The sequence below is a fragment of the Hemitrygon akajei genome, chromosome 16, assembly GCF_048418815.1.
Source record: "Hemitrygon akajei chromosome 16, sHemAka1.3, whole genome shotgun sequence".
In the NCBI taxonomy this organism is placed as follows: Eukaryota; Metazoa; Chordata; class Chondrichthyes; order Myliobatiformes; family Dasyatidae; genus Hemitrygon; species Hemitrygon akajei.
Genome location: NC_133139.1, coordinates 19,839,767 through 19,859,512, shown reverse-complemented (window position 1 = coordinate 19,859,512; position 19,746 = coordinate 19,839,767). Strand labels below are relative to the sequence as shown.

General features: G+C 40.8%; 1 long non-coding RNA gene across 1 annotated transcript; it reads right to left on the bottom strand.

The window, feature by feature from the left end:
* Positions 1 to 2,454: 2,454 nt before the first annotated feature.
* On the bottom strand, positions 2,455 to 13,098 carry LOC140739805 (uncharacterized). Its single transcript, XR_012101752.1, has 3 exons — positions 12,986 to 13,098; positions 9,362 to 9,460; positions 2,455 to 3,576 (listed from the first exon to the last, which is right to left on the bottom strand). It is a non-coding gene; the product is annotated as an uncharacterized lncRNA (long non-coding RNA).
* Positions 13,099 to 19,746: the final 6,648 nt, after the last annotated feature.

Here is a 19,746-nt window from a genome sequence, read left to right as displayed (position 1 = left end):
AAGGAGTAAAAGAGAGATGAGAGGATATCGGACCTCCGGAAAATGACACAGGAGAGGTAGTAATGGAGGACAATGAAATGGCAGAAGAGCTTAATAGTAGTTTGTGTCAGTCTTCACTGTGGAAGACTGGGAGTTTAGGACCAGAGGGCACAGCCTCACAATAGAGGGACGTCCATTTAGAACAGAGAAGATGAAAAATGTCTTTAGCCAGAGGGCGGTGAACTTGTGAAATTCTTTGCCACAGACGGCTGTGAAGTCTGTGCCATGGGGCATATTTAAGGCAGAGGCTGATTGTTTCTTGATTAATCAGGACATCACAGGTTATGGGGAGAAGGCGGGAGAATGGGGTTGACAGCAATAATAAATTATCCATGATGGAATGGTGGAACAGACTCAAATAGCTGAATGGCCTAATTCTGCTTCTAGGTTTTGTGGCCAGTGGAACCTGCTTCTACTAAGTATGTCCTTTATCCCACCTTGGTTGGACCTTATGGATCTCTATATAAAATGCAAAGTGTACTCATGTATAAAATGCCTCCAAGATTGCAGCAATATTAATCTGCATCTCCCTGGTGTGAAGTATGCTATTGGCAAACATTCCACATGCTGCAGTTTACCCCTCCCTCTGTTCAAAACTCACATTGAGATAGACAATGTCCTATGAATATAAATTCTCATGCTGGCAGTGGTACAAACACTGGTTTGTAGCTGTCAGTGTAATTTAGAGATGCAGAGGAGGCAAACCACTCCTACAGGGGGAATGTCACATGCTGTTGACACAATCACTTAAGTGTCTTTGTTGCCAAGCAACTGTAAACCCTGCTGGGTCAAGTGCATTGGAATCACTTGGGGTGCAGATGTAAACAGGCCTGTAGGTTCAGACTATAAACGGAAGCCAGACCTGAAAGCAGGCACTCTGTGTGGCAAGGTCAAGTCTCTCCGTTTGAACAAACAGAACACATTGAATAAACATGAACTGGGTATAAGCCAGACTGTTCAATAAATTCCTATCAATAACATGCTTAACTAAGAACATCTGAACTAAGTCAGAGATGACAACCGCTGCAGAATTCCCGTGACTAACTAGAAATTCCAAGCAAGCATAATTAGTATTTCCCTGAGCTAAGGTTGCAAAATATACCTGCAAGGCTCCGTGCTTAAAATTGACTCCAGAGACCAAACAGCAAGTTAACAGCAAGTTAAAAACAAGGGCAGTGTTTGAGAATTACACACAAAACTTTGAGTAAATTTAATTTCACCCAGGGATATCTTAAAGAAAGTACCGTGATTTTTAATTAGAACAGGCATCTATAATTTTTATCATTACATCATAAGGCAGTTGATCGGTTCAATATTATGCACCAGTGTTTGATAAGCTTCTCTTCATTCACCTTTCATAAAATTAACCCTGTCTACTTATTCATAATCATTATCATCCTCATCTTCAACAGTCCCTTAAAGCCAAAGAAAACCTCTCATTCTAGATTGAGTGGAAGATACAATGACTTCTTTTAATGTGGTTCCTTTATGAGGAGGCAGCATGGTAGTGTATCACTTTACAGCACCGGTGATCGAGAGATCAGAATTTAATTCCTGCCACTGTTTGTCAGGAGCTTGCCTAGGTGCTCTGGTTTCCTTCCACGTTCTGAAGATGTACGAGTTAGAGTTAGTACGTTGTAGACATGCTATGTTGGTGCCAGTAGCAGGGGCACAACTTAGTGGTCACTGTATTGGTCATTGACACAAATGACTCATTTCACTGTATGTTTCCAGCGTTTGAAGTAAATGTGACGAATAAAGCTAGTCTTTGCATTAGATTATTTTAATGTAGGACAGGTTAAATGGATAGGAGCAGTTCAGAGGGACATGTGCAAAATGCAGGCAAGCACAATTCAACATCTTCTGTTGTGTTCTGCTTTGTTTACTCTGCTATAGGACAGATGCCATTAGGCCGGAGAAAGTGCAGCAAAGGGTTAATGAGGATCAGACCAGGTCTGGAGCAACTGGGTTATAGGCAGAGATTGGGCAGGCTAAGACTTTACTACTTGGAGTGTAGAAGACTGAAGAATTACCTTATTGAGATGTGCAAAAGTCATAGTCAAGTCAAGTCAAGTCAACTTTTATTGTCATTTCGACCATAACTGCTGGTACAGTGCATAGTAAAAATGAGACAACGTTTTTCAGGACCATGGTATTATATGACACAGTACAAAAAACTAGACTGAACTACGTAATAAAAAAAAACACAGAGAAAGCTACACTAGACTACAGATATATATATAGATCTATATATATATATATATATATATATATATATATATATATAATATATATATATATATATATATATATATATATATAGGCACATATATACACAGTAGCTAGGGTGCCTTAGACTTTTGCACAGTACTATAGTAATTTTATGTATTGCATTTTACTGTGGCCTCAAAAAAAAATCAAATTTCACTACATATGTGAGTGATGATAAACCCGATTCAGATATGGGTCTCTATTGTAAACTGAGAGTGGTAAAGGGACGGGGGAGGCAAATCATGCTTGGGAAAAGGGAGAGGGGTGGGTGTGGGAAGCACCTGGGAAACATTCTGTAATGATCAATAAACCAATTGTTTGGAATCAAATGACCTTGCCTGGTTTCTCAAGGCTGGGTGTGTCTGCACCCACGCCACTCGCCTGCCCTGGCACTCCTTCTCTGCCATCTGTCCCACACCCCTCTTGCAGCACTCCACCCTCAATATTCTCAACATCTTTTGCTCCCATCAGATTTACAAACTTGCCCTCTACTCCATGTTGACAAATACAGTGCTGTGAAAAAGTCTCAGGCATCCTAGCTCTATATATATGTGCACAGTACTGTAGAAAATCATGAGGGCCAGAGATAGAATCAATGCACTGTTTTTTCAGTGGATCAGGAGCTAAAAAGCATAGGTTTAAGGTAAGATAGAAGAGGGTTAATAGGAATCTGAGAGTGGTATATACATAGAACAAGCTACCGGATGAAGTGCTTGAGGCACAGACATTGACAATGAAAAGATAGTCAAATAGGGACATGGATAGGAATGGCTTAGAGATATATGACCAGTCACAAATAATTTATCTTCATCAAAATAAACTTCATTTATTTTTTAAAATATTTACAAGAATAGACTATGTAATGCCTTTTCATTCTTTACATTCATAGTCAATGCTTTCAGTACTGCTCTATTAGATTCCTACACATCAATAGCATTGCAGCCACTCAAGTGGTATTTTGGGTTGGTGTACTATTACAATTAAGGATCTTCTTCATCGAATATAGACTTTCCCTCTTCAAAAGTAGAAGAAACTTACACTTTGTTCCTTCCCCACCAAGCCCTTACGGTGGCTGCACTAAGCTTCAGTGGGTCCTTCAGAACGTACTCAAACACAAGCAAATGGGACAAGCTGAGAAAGACACTTTGGTCAGCATGGCCACTCTGGCTTGTAGTTCCTGCTTTCATTCTGAGTTGAGAGCTTAATGTCGAATGATACACATTTTATCGAAAGGACAGGCAGGAAGGCAAAGGGGCTGGTGTTGTTCTGTTGGTAAAAAATGAAATCAAATCATTAGAAAGAGGTATTATAAGGTCGGATTATGTTGAATTATTCTGATAGAGCTAAAGAACTGCAGGAGCTAAAGTCCCTGAAGTGAGTTATATACAGACCCCCCCCCTCCAAACAGTGGTAAGAATGTGGTCTACAAATTACAACAGAGAAAGAAAATGCATGCAGAAAGGGCAATGTTACAATAGCCATGGGGGATTTCAATATGTAGGTAGATTGGGAAAATCCGATTGGCAATGGATCCCAAGAGAGGGAATCTGTAGAATGCCTACGTGATGGATTTTTGGAGCAGCTCATAGTTGAGCCCACCAGGGGATCAGCTATTCTGGATTGGGTGTTGTACAGTGAACCAGAATTGATTAAGGAGTTTATGGTAAAAGAACCCTTAGGGCAAGTGATCATAATATGATCAAATTCTCTCTGAAATTTCAGAAGGAGGAGCTAAAGTCAGATGTATCAGTATTACAGTGGAGTAAAGGGAATTACAGAGGCATGAGAGAGGAGCAGGCCAGTATTGATTAGAAAAGAACACTGGCAGGGATGATGGCAGAGCAGTAATGGCTGAAATTTCTGGAACCAATTTGGAAGGCACAGAATATATACATCCCAATGAGGAAGAAGTATTCTAAAGGAAAGATGACACAACTGTGGTTAACAAAGGAAGTCAAAGCCAATATAAAATCCAAAGGGAAGGCATATAATAAAGCAAAACTTAGTGGAAAGTTAGAGGATTGGGAAGCTTTCAGATACCAACAGAAGGCAACTAAATAAGTCAGTAAGAAGGAAAAGATGGAATACAAAAGTAAGCTAGCAATAATATTAAAAAGGATACCAAAAGTTTCTTCAGGTACATAAAGTGGAAAAGAAAGGCAAGAATGGATATTGGACTACTGAAAAACAATGTTGCAGAGGTAGTAATAGGAGACAAGGAAATGGTGGACAAACTGAATGAACATCTTGCATTAGTCTTCACTATGGAAGAAGTATGGTGAAAGTTCCAGGGGTCATGAAGTGCATGAAGTTACCATTATTAGGGAGAGTGATCACGGGAAACTGAAAGATCTGAATGTAGAGAAGTCAGCTGGACAAGATGTTATACACCCCAGGGTTCTGAAAGAGGTGGCTGAAGAAACTGTGAAGGCATTAGTAATGATCTTCCAAGAATCACTAAATTCTGGAATGGTTCTGAAAGACTGGAAAAATTGTAAATGTCTCCCTACTCTGGTTGGCTGCTGGTGACTAATGGTGTTCCACAGAGAACTGTGTTGGAACTGATTCTTTTTACATTATTTGTCAATGATTTGAATGATGGAATTGATGGCTTTGTTGCAAAGTTTGCAGATGATATGAAGATAGGTGGAGGGGCAGGTAGTTTTGAGAAAGTAGAGAGGCTACAGAAGGACTTAGATAGATTTGGAAAATGGGCAAAGAAAAGGCAGATGGAATACACTGTCAGGAAGTGTGTGGTCATGCACTTTGGTAGCAGAAATGAAAGGGTTGACCATTTTCTAAATGGAGAGAAAATACAAAAATCTGAAGCGCAAAAGGAGATGGGAATGCTTGTGCAGGATTCCCCAAAGATTATTTTGCAGATTGATTCTGTGGTGAGGAACACAAATGCAATGTTAGCATTCATTTCAAGAGGACTAGAATATAAAAGCAAGGATGTAATGCTGAGACTTTATAAAGCACTGGTGAGATCTCACTTGGTATATCGTAAGCAGTTTTGGGCACCTTATCTTAGAAAGGATGTATTGAAACTGGAGCGGGTTCAAAGGAGGTTCACAAAAATGATTCCAAGTTTGAACGGCTTGTCGTATGAAGAGCTTTTGATGGCTCTGGGACAGTATTCACTGGAATTCAGAAGAATGAGGGGTGACCTCATTGAAACCTATTGAGGAATCTATTAAGTGAGGGTCAAGTTTGGTAAAGAAAGACTTGCATTTATAAAGTACGGGCTGATCCAAATTCATTTTATACCCAATTAAATATTTTGAATAGAAAGTATTATTGAAATGTAAATGTATGGCAGCTTCCAATCCACAAGTTTACACAAACAATAGACAGCGGAACAGAAACTGGCTATGACACAGGGTTACTCACCAGCTCCTCAAAGTCCCATCAGGGGATATTATACACACATCTTACGTTACATTAAATACACATGAAATGCTGACATGCTGGAGGAAATCAGCAGGCCTGGCAGCATCTATGGAAAAGGGTAAACAGTAACATCTGCAGATTTACTCCTGCTTGTGATGAGATGACTTGGATTACTTTACAGTTTATTCCATTGAAGACATTGTCACAGTGCCTCAGTAATAGAGAATCAAGCCACCTCAAATCTCCACACCAATTGGTTTGATACTTACCTCCAGTGTTGTCTGGGTGGTGCCTGCACATTCTCCCTGTGCTATGCTGCCATACTCTATGACTATCTTCAGAAATTGTGCTGGCTAATTGGTTAATTAATTATTGTAAATTTCATTTAGTGTAGATAGTTGGTAGGAGAATCAGGATGGAATTAATATGCAAATAGGGTGAGAATTGGTTTCAGGGAACTAAGTGGCAGAATAGATTTCTCTGAGAGCCAGAATATACTCGATGGACTGAACAGCCTCCTGCTATGTTGTGAGAAAATATCAAATATGAAAAGGCAGAGAAAAGCATACATGAGGAAATCTGCAGGTGCTGGAAATTCAAACAACAACACACACAAAATGCTGGAAGAACACAGCAGGCCAGGCAGCATCGATGCTGTGTTCTATCAGCATTTTGTGTGTGTTGTTGTTCAGAGAAAAGCATGCTTGGTTTTGATTTGAATAGCAATGAAAAGAAGTATATTTAATTTGAGGTTCTGGCAAACCCAGAGGTAGAAATTATCTAACTAGTTCAACAAACATTAATGGTGCAGATGGCAAGCAGATTTCTTAAAAATCAGAAATTATGACTTTATAATTATTTTAAAACTGATTTTAAATCACCAGTAAATACCTGTTATGCATGTATTTCTGTTTGAGACAAGATGAGATGCATTGGTTTGAACATGTTCCAACACTTTAGCAAATCAAATAACCTTGTAACAATCAAGAGACAAACAGAATTAATGTTTCAGGTTGATGACCTTTTTTAGAAATTATTTAATTCTTTCAAATTTTCAGCATCTGCAGTTTTTAAAAATTTTGAAACATAATTGCTTCTGTTCCAAGAAGGTGTGATGAATTTACCAAGGAATTAGGGCCTGAATCAATTGAACTTGGTATAACAAAATCGATGAGAATGTCATTGACACTTAGTCCTTTCACCAATTGCTTTATGGTGTTGTCAATATATCAGCTTTCTCGGTCTCCCAAAACATGCAGGATAGCATGAGAATTTTATAAGTTTACATACTTGGTTTGGGAGAGTGATGGAATCCAAAAAACACAGTGTATGCAAGGTAGTCATAACATCTAATAAGGTAATTCATCAATATCTTCATTCTTCTAAGAGTGGTGAGAATACCAGATTTCCTTCCAATGTCTATTGGTTGTGGTAAATAGCAAAGATGTCTTTAGGGATTGCCAGCTGAGAATGAGAGGGTGAGGTATTGAAGGATAGCCAGATAGGGATAGGTGAAGTAGGATTATGTGGGGAATCCTGCAGAGGGCTAACTGGCCTTTTTCTAAACATGCTAGAGACAGAAGCAGGCTATAGCACATTGAATCTGGTTTATCATTCAAAGGTTCAAGGGTTCATTTATTTTCAAAGCATGTATACAACTCTGAAATTTGTCTTCTCCAGATAGCCACAAAACAAAGAAAGAACATGAAAGTTGTTCAGAGAGAAACATCAAACCTACGCCTTCTCATACAAAAAAGAATGGCATCCTGATCATCAAACCACCACCCCCCAGACCCCCCACAAATCAACCCCACCCCCACACAAAAATAACTAACAGAACATCAACCCCCAAACCCCCTCCCCTCACACAACATTCTAATTTGTTTACATAATTACAGGTTACATGTAAAGCTACAAGAATTGCATACGTCATGTGCACCTCGCTTAAAGTAAACATGAAGTTAGACTCACATCTCAGACCCCTGTGCCTTCTTTTGAATTAGTTTTAATGTTTTGAAGTTACAAAACATAATATATCCTCCCAGATTCACACTATTATAAATCAGAAAACCTCAGTTTATCCAGCCATTAAGCTGAAGTGGCCCACGGTAGCATTAACTTTTAATGCTAAATAAAATCGTCAGATCCTCAGAAAACTATGGAAGGATTCAAACACCAACATCTCTAAAAAATCTTCCAACTGGATTAGAAGGACAAATGGACCAGTGTCAGCGCCCTTTCTAGGGCAATATTCCCAACATGGATGCCCCATTGTGTTCAGTTAGCTCCAGTGGGCAGGCCATATTGACTACATACTGACACCTGACTCCTGAGACAGACACCTTTTAAGAAAGACAATAAGAGACTGCAGATGCTCTAACCCAGTGTAAACAAAGACAAGCTGTTGGAGATACTAGCAGGTGAGGAGCAATTGTATGGCGGACATTTTGAGCCAAGGTCATCATCAGAATGGTTTTCATTCTATTCCAAGCTCTGTTATTGGAAGTGATTAGCAGGCGGGCAGAATCCAAGTTCATGCTCAGTAGCTCATGGAAGAAATGTATCTTTCACATTAACTGCAGGGAACTCCTAGCCCTTGACCACTTAAAGTAGGGAAGAGTCAAATCACTCTGAGTTCATGTTAGGTGCACAAGTACAGTGAGGTACAGTATGATGAGATACTTGCTTCTGCATGGTTCAGACAAGAATATAGATCACACATATATTCTACAAGACAGTGAAGAGAAAATAAAAGACAGCCCAAAGCAAGGTACTTTCACAAAAAAAAGAGACAAGTCCGTGGAGTGCAAGAGGTGGCATGTAGTGTTTTCCTTGTTGTGCAGGCAGTTTCAAGAAACTGATGCTTGTAGGAAAGTAGCTGTTCCTGAAACCTGTGGGACTTCAGACTTCTGTATATCCTGCTCAGAATCGGTAAGAAGAGGACATGACCCAAATGGTAGAAGCCCTTGATGATAGATGCTGCCTTTCTGATCCAATGACTCCTGTATAGTTTGTCAAAAATGGAGAGGGCTGTGTCCATGATGGACCCGGCTGTGTCCACTGCTCCTGGCAGACTTTTGCATTTGTGTGCATTGGAATTTCTGTACCTGGCCGTGAGCCAGTCAGGATACTTTCAACAATGCACCTGGAGAAGCTTGTTAGAATATTTGGTGACATGCCGAACTTCCTTAAGCTTCAAAGAAAGTAAAGGCACTGGCATGCCTTCTTTGTGTTTGCATCTATGTGCTGGGCCCGGGTCAGCTGAGCCTATATGGTAACACTCTCGAAGTTGCTGACTCTGTTCATCTGTTCAATGACAAATGGCACAAAGCTCTTGACTTCACCTTTCTGGTCAAAAAGTAACTCCTTGGTTTTGTTGGCGGTGAATGTGACTTTGTTATTACAGTACACCTTAACCCAATGTTGTACCTCACGCACACACACCGACTCAACACCACCCATGATTTGGCCAACATACGGGATGCTGTTGAGAACTTCCAATCCATGTTTCAGTAGAACGTTTCGCCCAAAGTTACCCTCCCCCACCCCCTGATCACCCCACTTGGGTACTTAATTCCTGCATTTGCCTCAGTCATCTCAACATTTACAAAACCAGTGGAAACAAATCATCAAGAAAATGCCAAGAAAGAAAATTCACCTGACACATTAGTAGCCTGCAAATTGAGCTGAATGAATCTTTTAATTTACTCCCTCCAATCACAGCACAAATTGGTTTGGACCTGTTCCTTCAGATTACCTATTTAAAGAAAGCAAGATTAAGGATCTATTAGTAAAACAGAATATTTCAAAACCTTGGCATTCTTAGAGCATTGAAGCGAAGATGTTAGAAATCACAAACTTCTCCTCTATAGATCCATTTGCCTTTGGTCCAAACACCACAATATACCGAGTAAAATTCTAAAAGGCTTCTTTTATTTGAACATATCTGATTCTTCATGACATGTTCCTTCTGCAACTGTGAATCAATTTCACCACATCTTGCACTGAAAGACTTTCAAATCAGTTTCAATCTACACTGGGTTTTGTTCGGATACACGGCCAACTTCCCTCATACTCCGAGCTGTTATAACCTCATCAAAATTTTGAGCTTTCTCTCTTTTGGTAAATGAGATTGCACATGTAAACCTTTCACTCATGAATTTATTCATTTTTCCTCAGCAGATTGAACCTATGCTGACACAATTATGGACAAACCCAAAACGGAGCCTTTCCTACTTTTAATATATTCACAAATTAAAATATAGATGGATTGTATAATGGACAGAATATCGATTCTTTTGTTGGGGAGAAAAAACAAACTGACAAATAGAATGCATTTGATATCTACTTATTTACTTAGTTAGAGATACAGTGTAGTATAGGCCCCTTCAGTCCAGAGAGTCACAACTCCCAGCAACCCACCTACTTAATCCTAGCCTATTCACAGGAGTTTACAATGACCAATTAATCTACTAACTAACTGTGGGAGGAAACTGGAGCACCAGAGGAAGCCCACATGAGAGGAAGCCCACATGCTCACAGGAAGGGCAAATGATCTTCTTACAGAGAACACTGGAATTGCACTCCGAGCTCCAACACACATCCTCCAGTCCTCAAAAAATAATTTAAATTCTACACATCCCACCGGTATCAGATAAACCCCTAGTCCGCATATAGAACTTAAAAGTCTGGACTAAATTCCCATTTACTTCTTCAATGAAGAATTTCTGAAGAGAGCTGAACCTACAAGTAAAACCTTTCCATTTAATTTTCAATGTTCAATGGCTAATGCACAGAGAATCTAAAAGGAAGTTTTCTTAGAATCCAAGAATGTAAAAAAGCACATTTTAAAATCTTGCTGTTCCATTGTCCTGTGCTAAAGTTTAATTTTATATTTGCACCTTATAAAATTCCTCCTGTAAATGTAAAAAAACTAAAAACATTCAGCCTGCCTACTTAATGTTGAAGCCAATTCCATATATCTTTCAAAAAGAATTATTATATCAACCCATTTTCTTGTGTTTAGAAAGTTATCTTTACTTTTCAATAATATAGATCATTAGTGAGATGCATAACCAAGGTTGAAGAGAGTAATTAAATCAGAAAGGAATGGATTAATCATTTACTATGATCCCAATATTGTTTCTTCAGTTATTTAATTTAAACTTTTCTGATATCTCATCACTCTCATTATTATAGAAAATCAAAGTTGAAGGTCTCAAGGATCCTTGAAAGGAGGTTCTGCCCAGACAGCACCTCACAGACATCCACCATAATCAGAACCTGTGTGGAGACTCTTAACTTATATTGAACTTTGAACTCTTGCCTTCTTCACTAGAAAACAGAAGGACTGGCTTTATGAGAATAACCAGGAAATCTAGAAGCTGCTTGATTCTTAAACACAAGACATTCTTGGACTGGAAACTCTAACATGCCTCATGGAAAAAGAAACCAATCTACGGGCCAAGGTTCAACAGAAAACAAATTCTTAAAGAGCAGATGGTTCATGATAGGAAGTCAGGGAACTTGTTTAGAACCATGACACATCAGCGCCGTCAAGTCTATCTATGTTCCAAATACACTTGGAGAGCCAATAATAGATGTGAAACTATTAAGAACAGACAGCCAGTGAGAACCCGCTGGAACACTTTGAAGAACTCCTTAATTGTGACTTTGTCTTTGATGTGAGCCCTTGATTCTATGCCACAGCAGACTATCTGGTCCAATCTCAATGACCAAGTGGAAATTTTAAAAATAGCTAAATGCCATCTGATAAACACCAAAGCCTTAAGAACAGACCATAAGAGCAGAATTAGATCATTTGACCCATTGAGTCTGTTCCATCATTCCATCATGGCTGTTTTATTTTGCTGTCTCAGTCCCATCATCCTGCCTTTTGCCTGAAAACTTTTATGCCCTTACTAATCAAGAATCTATCACCCTCTGCTTTAAATGTACCCAAATGACTTGGCCTCCTCAACCACCTGTGGCAAAGAAGCTCACAGTGCATTGCTAGAAAGAGGAGAAACTTCAGTTACAAATTCTCAACTTCATCTGCTGCATCGGGTAAAAGAAGCACATGACAGGAGCAGCCACAATCATAACCATATCTAGGGAATGGGGACTCCAACAGGAAGCAGCATGAATCACCATATGTAGCCGTCCTTGACTTCAGAAGAGCCACTGACTGCCAATCAAGTAAGATTTTTGAAACAGTTTTAAGTTTGGCAAGCATCTCAGAAAACTAGAAAATATCACCAGAATTCTCAAAATCTGCTACTAGGATAAGAAAACCAATATAAGTAAGTTTTCCCAATCCAAGACCCTTTAGCACTGAGTCCCAGCTTGTACTCAATCACAACCAATAGGCAGAGCAAATTATATGCATGGTTGGTAACCAACCTCCAAAACAGACATTTTATTCTGAACTCCATCACTGCAAGGGACTCCAGCTATAGTAGACAGTGGAAATGATTCAGGGATGTTCTCAAAGTCTCTTTAATAAAATGCAGCATCCTCACTAAGCTATGGGAGTCCTTGCAGTCTGGTTACTCGATATGGAAAAACAGACATAAAATGCTGGAGGAACTCAGCAGGTCAGGTAGCATCTTTGGAGGGGAATAAGGAGTTGACGTTTTGAGCCGATATCCTTCATCAGGACTGGGAAGGAAAGGGGAAGAAACCAGAACATGAAGGTGGAGGGAGAGGAAGGAGTGCAAGGGAAACTAGGGGAGGGGGAAGGCAGTTGAAATGAGAAGCTAGGAGGTAATAGATGGAAGAGGTAAGGGCTGAAGAAGAAAGAATTTGGTAGGAGTGAAGAGTGGACCATGGGAGAAAGTGGAGGAGGAGGGACACCATAGGGAGATGATGGGCAGGAGGGGAAAAAATTATCAGAAGTTAGAGAAATCGATTTCTGTGCCTTCCAGTTGGAGGCTACGCAGACAGAATATGATATTTTACTCCTCCAACTGGAGAGTGGCCTCATTGTAACAGTAGAGGAAGCCATGGTTAAGTTGGAATGGAAATGGGAAGGAGAATAAAATGGATGACCTCCAGGAAATTTTTGTGGTGAACAGAGTGAAGGTGCTCAGGAAAACAGTCCCTCAATCCACGTCAGGCATCTTTAATGGCAACATGGAGACAACGTGTTTAGGATGATATTATGAACTGAAAGTCAGTACTTTAGCAGCACACAGAAGCTTCTGCATTAGTGACTGAAGAAATGCACCGCCTCTGAAACTACCCATCCTCCCGTCCCATCAAACAGCCCCTACCATTTCACCTGTGGTAGCCTGGGAGTCCCAACTTGTGATGAACCCCTAGGTTTATCTTGCCGTGGACTGTCATTCTTAAGAGAGAGTGCCTGAGTGACGTCAGCCGCCAGCTTTCTCGGCTCCTGTTTGATTCTTACTAAGAGAGAGAGAGAGAGAGAGAGAGAGAGGGGCGGAACTATTTGACTCTGCAGCTTGTTTTGATTTAAGCAAGGACACTCACTCACACACAGTCAGTCGCAGTTGGAGTCGAACAATGGAAGGAAACCAGTGACTAAGGGGTCACTGGTTGGAACTTACAAGTGCCCACAAGGGTGGAATGGGCATTGACCCAGCACAACAATAAATGGCTATCACATTGTGGGATTGGGGCAACCTTGTGGAATCTACCTATGTGTTAACCCTTGCCTGGGTGATAGTTCTCTTTGAAGACGGTACCCCTGTGATAAGCTACTATTGTTGATAATTTGTAAGTGGATTTGGAACGACGACGGATAAAACCTACAGCGATTGTTATCCTGTTTTACCACCGTGGAACAGGTGAAATACGACATAAATGCCTTCTCTCTACATTTTCCCTTTGATTACATCTCTCACATCATTTAATCCGTGGATGAACTGAACTTTCATACCTGACCATCTCAAGATTTTAAGCCTCGTGCTCCCGAGCTCAATAGTTTGGAAGTTATATTTACACATATATATATATATACTCATAACACTGTTAACTTTTGATTATTCTTGTTTAAGTTGCTATATTAGGTAGATACTAATAAAGATAATGGTTTTAACATCAAAACCAGACTCCAGGTGTGGTCTATTGCTGCTGGTTCATTTAAACCGTTACAGGTACGTAACACGCCTTCTCTAAGTTTTACTCCAGGAAGTACCTGTGATGGGAATGACTCAAATATGTCAAGACTTTGAAGAATAACAATATTGTGAATGCCAGGTTAGTTTACAACTAGCATCCCAGCAGAACTTATGGGAGCTGCTGAAGGGTTGAAGATACAGACAGACAGACAGACATACTTTATTGATCCCAAGGGAAACTGGGTTTCATTACAGTCACACCAACCAAGACTAGTGTAGAAATATAGCAATAAAGAACCATAAATAATTAAATAATAGTAAGTTAATCATGCCAAGTGAAAATAAGTCCAGGGCCAGCCTATTGGCTCAGACAGACAGACAGACATACTTTATTGATCCCAAGGGAAACTGGGTTTCGTTACAGTCACACCAACCAAGACTAGTGTAGAAATTATGGTGAACTAGATATACCTGTCTGACTGCTCCTGTGGCTCCTCCCACAGACCCTGCTGACTGCTCCTGTGGCTCCTCCCACAGACCCCTGTATAAAGGCGACTGTGGGCTGCTGCTCTTCCTCATTTTCCCCAGGATGTAGTGTTGTTTATTCTTCCAGTCAATAAAAGCCGATATCTCGCTTCCTAAGTCTCAGCGTGAGTTATTGATGGTGCACCAGAAATATAGCAATAAAGAACCATAAATAATTAAATAATAGTAAGTTAATCATGCCAAGTGAAAATTAGTCCAGGACCAGCCTATTGGCTCAGGGTGTCTGACACTCTGAGGGAGGAGTTGTAAAGTTTGATGGCCACAGGCAGGAATGACTTCCTATGACGCTCAGTGTTGCATCTCAGTGGAATGAGTCTCTGGCTGAACGTACTCCTGTGCCTAACCAGTACATTATGGAGTGGATGGGAGTCATTGTCCAAGATGGCATGCAACTTGGACAGCTTCCTCTTTTCAGACACCACAGTCAGAGAGTCCAGTTCCACCCCTACAACATCACTGGCCTTACGAATTAGTTTGTTGATTCTGTTGGTGTCTGCTACCCTCAGCCTGCTGCCCCAGCACACAACAGCAAACATGATAGCACTGGCCACCACAGACTCTTAGAACATCCTCAGCATCATCTGGCAGATGTTAAAGGACCTCAATCTCCTCAGGAAATAATTCACCAACACTGCATCAAGAGCAACTAAGCATGAGCTCTAAATTCTGAACTCGCAAGAAATGGTTGTATCCCATGAATGAATAAAGTAAAAATGGAAAACTTCACCGATTTTCTTCCCTAATAAGCCAAGTTGCTTTGAAAGCATCTTCAGGCCCTTGGGGAAGTAATTACTTGCTAGACCAGCGTATAGAATGGTTTCAGTCTACTCTGAAGAGAAGTGAGTTCCTATTGAGTTCAAACATAAGTGTTAATTTTCTATGAGCATTCAAATTATGCTAATGGACAGTAAGGTCAGAGAGGAAAATGAGATCCAAATGATATGTATAATTTATATATGCAACATTGATATAGATATATATGTAATATGTATCATGTAATATATATTGCTACAGCTTGCTCTGCACATTGTTTTACCCTGGCTTGCATATCACAATGACAGCTGACATGCAAAACCTATGGTCAACCCTGACCAACAAAGGACCTGAGAACAATATATATTAATGATTTGGATGAAAATGTTGGTGGCTCGATTATTTAAATTTCCAAATAGCACAACAACTGGAGTTGTGAATAGCGAGGAAAGTTGTCAAACAATACAAGATATAAATCCGTCGGAAAGTTGGGCAGAGAAATGGCAGATGGAGTTTAATCTAGGCAAATGTGAGGAATTGCAATTATGGGAAGTCAAGTGCAAGAGGAAGGTAAATGCAAGAGTAAAGTTGCAGGACCCTTTGAAATATTGATGTACAAGAAATTTTGGGGTACAAGTCCACAGCTTCCTGAAAGTAGAAACACAAGTAGATAGGTTGGTAAAGAAGGCACACTCACACTAGCTTTCATCAGTTAGGATATGGAATATAAATTTCTTGATCTTAAAACTGTATAAAACGATGCCACATTTAGAATATTTTGTATAGTTCTGCTAGCTGCTCATTAAGAAGGGTATTGGTGCTTTGGAGAAGGTACAGAAGAGGTCTACCAGAAAGGGTTATCTGGATTTGAGTGTATTAGTTTATAAGGAAAGGTTGGATAAACTTGAATTGATTTCTCTAAAGGAGGAATTGCCAAAATATTTTATGCCTCGGACCCCTACCATTAACTGAGGGGTCCATCGACCTCAAGTTGGGACCCCTGATCTAGAGCATCAGAAGTAGAGGGGTGGGATGATAGAATTATGAAAGGCATAGAATGGGTAGATACAGTCTTTACCCCAGGGTGGAAGTGCTGGATAGTTATAACAACAATGTTTGAAAGACAATTTGACAGATATAGAGGGAATAGAGGGATTCAGACCACATGCAGACAGATGGGATTATTTTAATTTGGCATTATAGTAGGCTGAATGGCCTGCTCCTGTGTTGTATTTTATGCTTTTTCAGCACCCTAATGACATGCAGACTGATGTTAATTTCCTTAGAGCAGATGAGTGGTAGAATTTAAGAGGAGTGGATGGGAAAGAGAGGAGAATAGATTATAAGGAAAGTTAGCGGAGGGATGGGATTGCTCTATAAACCAGTAGAAACTTGATAGACTGAATGATCTCATTCCATGTCATAATGAAATAAGGAATCACGTAAACAACCATTTCCAATTCTGTAATCCTACGGAGCCATCTTACTCCGTTACATAGTCAGCATCAAGTTCTTCTATCTCTGTTTAAAATTGATGGTGGCCAAGTTCACACAATCATAGAAATTGCCTAGCGATAACATTTATCACGTGTGTGAAACCAAGACCTTTGCCATGCAGATTTTACTGTTGAATCATACAGGGATGCTAGATGCAGTCCTTTCCTTGATCACCTGGATACTGCTGGAAATATGCAATCATTTCATTATGTTTCTCTGTCAATGACAAGGTGACATCAGTTGAAACATTAACCTTATTTTTCTCATTCCAAACCCGAAGAATCAAATTCGTCCTGCCAATTTAACTGTGCTAGTTTTCCTTCAGGAAGGGATGCCACTCCCACCAGTTCATTGTAAACCTTAATCATTTGTGATCCAACACAAAATATAGCCATCTGAGCTGTGTCTGAGCAGTCACTAGTTTCATCTGCTGTAAGGCAGAAAGGCTGAATATCTTTGGCTGCATCTTTCAGCTGATATGAAATGTCATTTCCCAGATTTAACACAGAGCACTGAGCAGCCATTTCATTCCAAATGATATTTTGGGAGTTCAGAACGTCACCAGGCCACCCAATTTCCCATGCTATTAATGAAAACCCTTTCACATAAATCCCCATTAATAGCAAGCTGAGATATCTTGACCAGTAATGAATCTATTTCATACCTTAAAATGGTGACGGTTCCTGATCCTTGCGACACGGTAGCGTAGCGGTCAGCAAAATCGTTTTGCAGTGGCAGCGACCACCAATCGAGGTTCCATTCCCACTGCTGTCTGTAAGGAGTTTGTACCTGCTCCTCGTGACCACTTGGGTTTCCTCCCAGAGATCGCATTTCTTCCCATATTCTAAAGACGTACGTTTAGGATTAGTGAGTATGGTCGTGCCATGTTGGCGCTGGAAGTGTAGCGGCACTGGCTAGCTGCCACAGCACGTTCTTCAGACATTGCTGGTCATTGATGTAAAACTTTTACTGTGTGTTTCAATGTTCCAATGTACGTACATGTGACAAAGAGGAAGGGAGAGGGGAGGGAGCAGGAAGCATCAGAAGGACATTCTGTAATGATCAGTAAACCAAATTGCTTGGAATCAAATGACCTGGAGTCTCAGGCATGGGTGTGTCTGCACCCTTGCCACCCACTGCCCTGGCACCCCTTCTCTGCCACCTATTCCACACCCCTCCCACAGCACTTCACCCTCATCATTCCCAACATCCTTTGCTCCCACCAGAAGATAATAACCTATACCTCAACGTTAGCAAGACGAAGGAATTAGTTGTTGACTTCAGAAGGAGTAGCGGACCGCACAACCCCATCTATATCAGTGGTGCGCAGGTGGAACAGGTCAAAAGCTTTAAGTTCCTCGGGGTGAATATCACAAATGACCTGACTTGGTCTAACCAAGCAGAGTCCACTGCCAAGAAGGCCCACCAGCGCCTTTACTTCCTGAGAAAGCTGAAGAAATTTGGCCTGTCCCCTAAAACCCTCACTAATTTTTATAGATGCACCATAGAAAGCATTCTTCTAGGGTGCATCACAACCTGGTATGGAAGTTGTCCTGTCCAAGACCGGAAGAAGCTGCAGAAGATTGTGAACACAGCCCAGCACATCACACAAACCAATCTTCTATCTTTGGACTCACTTTACACTGCACGCTGTCGGAGCAGTGCTGCCAGGTTAATCAACGACCCACCCAGCCAATACACTTTTTATCCCTCTTCCCTCCGGTGGAAGGTTCAGGAGCTTGAAGACTCATATGGCCAGATTTGGGAACAGCTTCTTTCCAACTGTGATAAGACTGCTGAACGGATCCTGACCCGGATCTGGGCCGTACCTTCCAAATATCCGGACCTGTCTCTCGGTTTCTTTTTGCACTACCTTAGATTCCCTTTTCTATTTTTTATTTATGATTTATAATTTAAATTTTTATTATACTTACTATCGATTTGTACTCCAGGGAGCACGAAGCGCAGAATCAAATATCGCTGTGATGATTGTACGCTCTAGTATCAATTGTTTGGTGACAATAAAATAATAAAGTAATAATTTACAAACTCGCTTTCCACTCCACGTTGACAAATACAGTACTGTGCAAAAGTGTTAGGCCCCCTAGTATATATACTGCATGTGGTTAAGAAGTCTGCACAGTACTGTTGTCAGTGATAATAAACTTGATTCAGACCTGAATAATCATGCCCTCTACTGCTTTATTATTAGTTTCCCATTATTTATTTTGATTGATTTTGTACAAAGTGCCGCTCTATGTTCATATAACTGAGTACATTGAAGAATGGAGAAACGGATCACACTCAGCACCTGTGGAATTTTCCTGATGAAAATGTTGACAGTGTAGCACGTACAAGAAGGGTGTGATGCACCATCAATAACTCTCAGAGACATGAGTCAAGGTAGGCTTTTATTAGCTGGAAGAAAGCACCGTCCAGCAGCAAGAGACCACCACACAACATCCTGGAGACTGAGGAAGGGTCTGTGCCTCCAATCGCCTTTATACAGGGGTCTGTGGGAGGAGCCACAGGAGCAGTCAGCGGGGGGGGCATGTCCAGACAGGTATATGTAGTTCACCACAGGGTGCAGAAGGACACGCTTGAAGCATTGCCATGGAGAAGTGGGATCATTGCTCTCAAGGAGCGTGGAGAGTCCTGCGTTGTCCTTGCACTGGGTTTTGCATAGTGAGACATTGGATCTCCAAGTCTATAAATGGAGTTCTCCAGACCTAACTGGCACGCAGCAAACCTGCCCATGGTTCAACTTCCACTGCAACACAAACAGATGCCAAACAATAAGAAGGATCACACGCTTACGTTATTCAAGTTCAGGAGCTGGGCTGCTCTCCTAAGAGCTGGTAACAAGCGCTGAAGCCTTTGGGTGTCATCTAGTCTAGTGGACATTAGCTTGCATCCAATTCTGGGACCGGCAATGATGAGGACTGTGCGACCGTTCCGCAGCCCAGGCGGCCGAATGGTTGTACTGACCCGACTGATACACTGGGGTCTGGTCACATGTTCAGTAGACACAGAGGCAGCCCAGTCCCTTCCAGTGACAGGACAAACCTGAGAACACAAGCAGCACTTACATGTTGGCATGACTGAGAAAGAGGCACTCTGTGCTTTGGGAAGATCTCAGCACTGCAGGAATCATTTGTTAGTT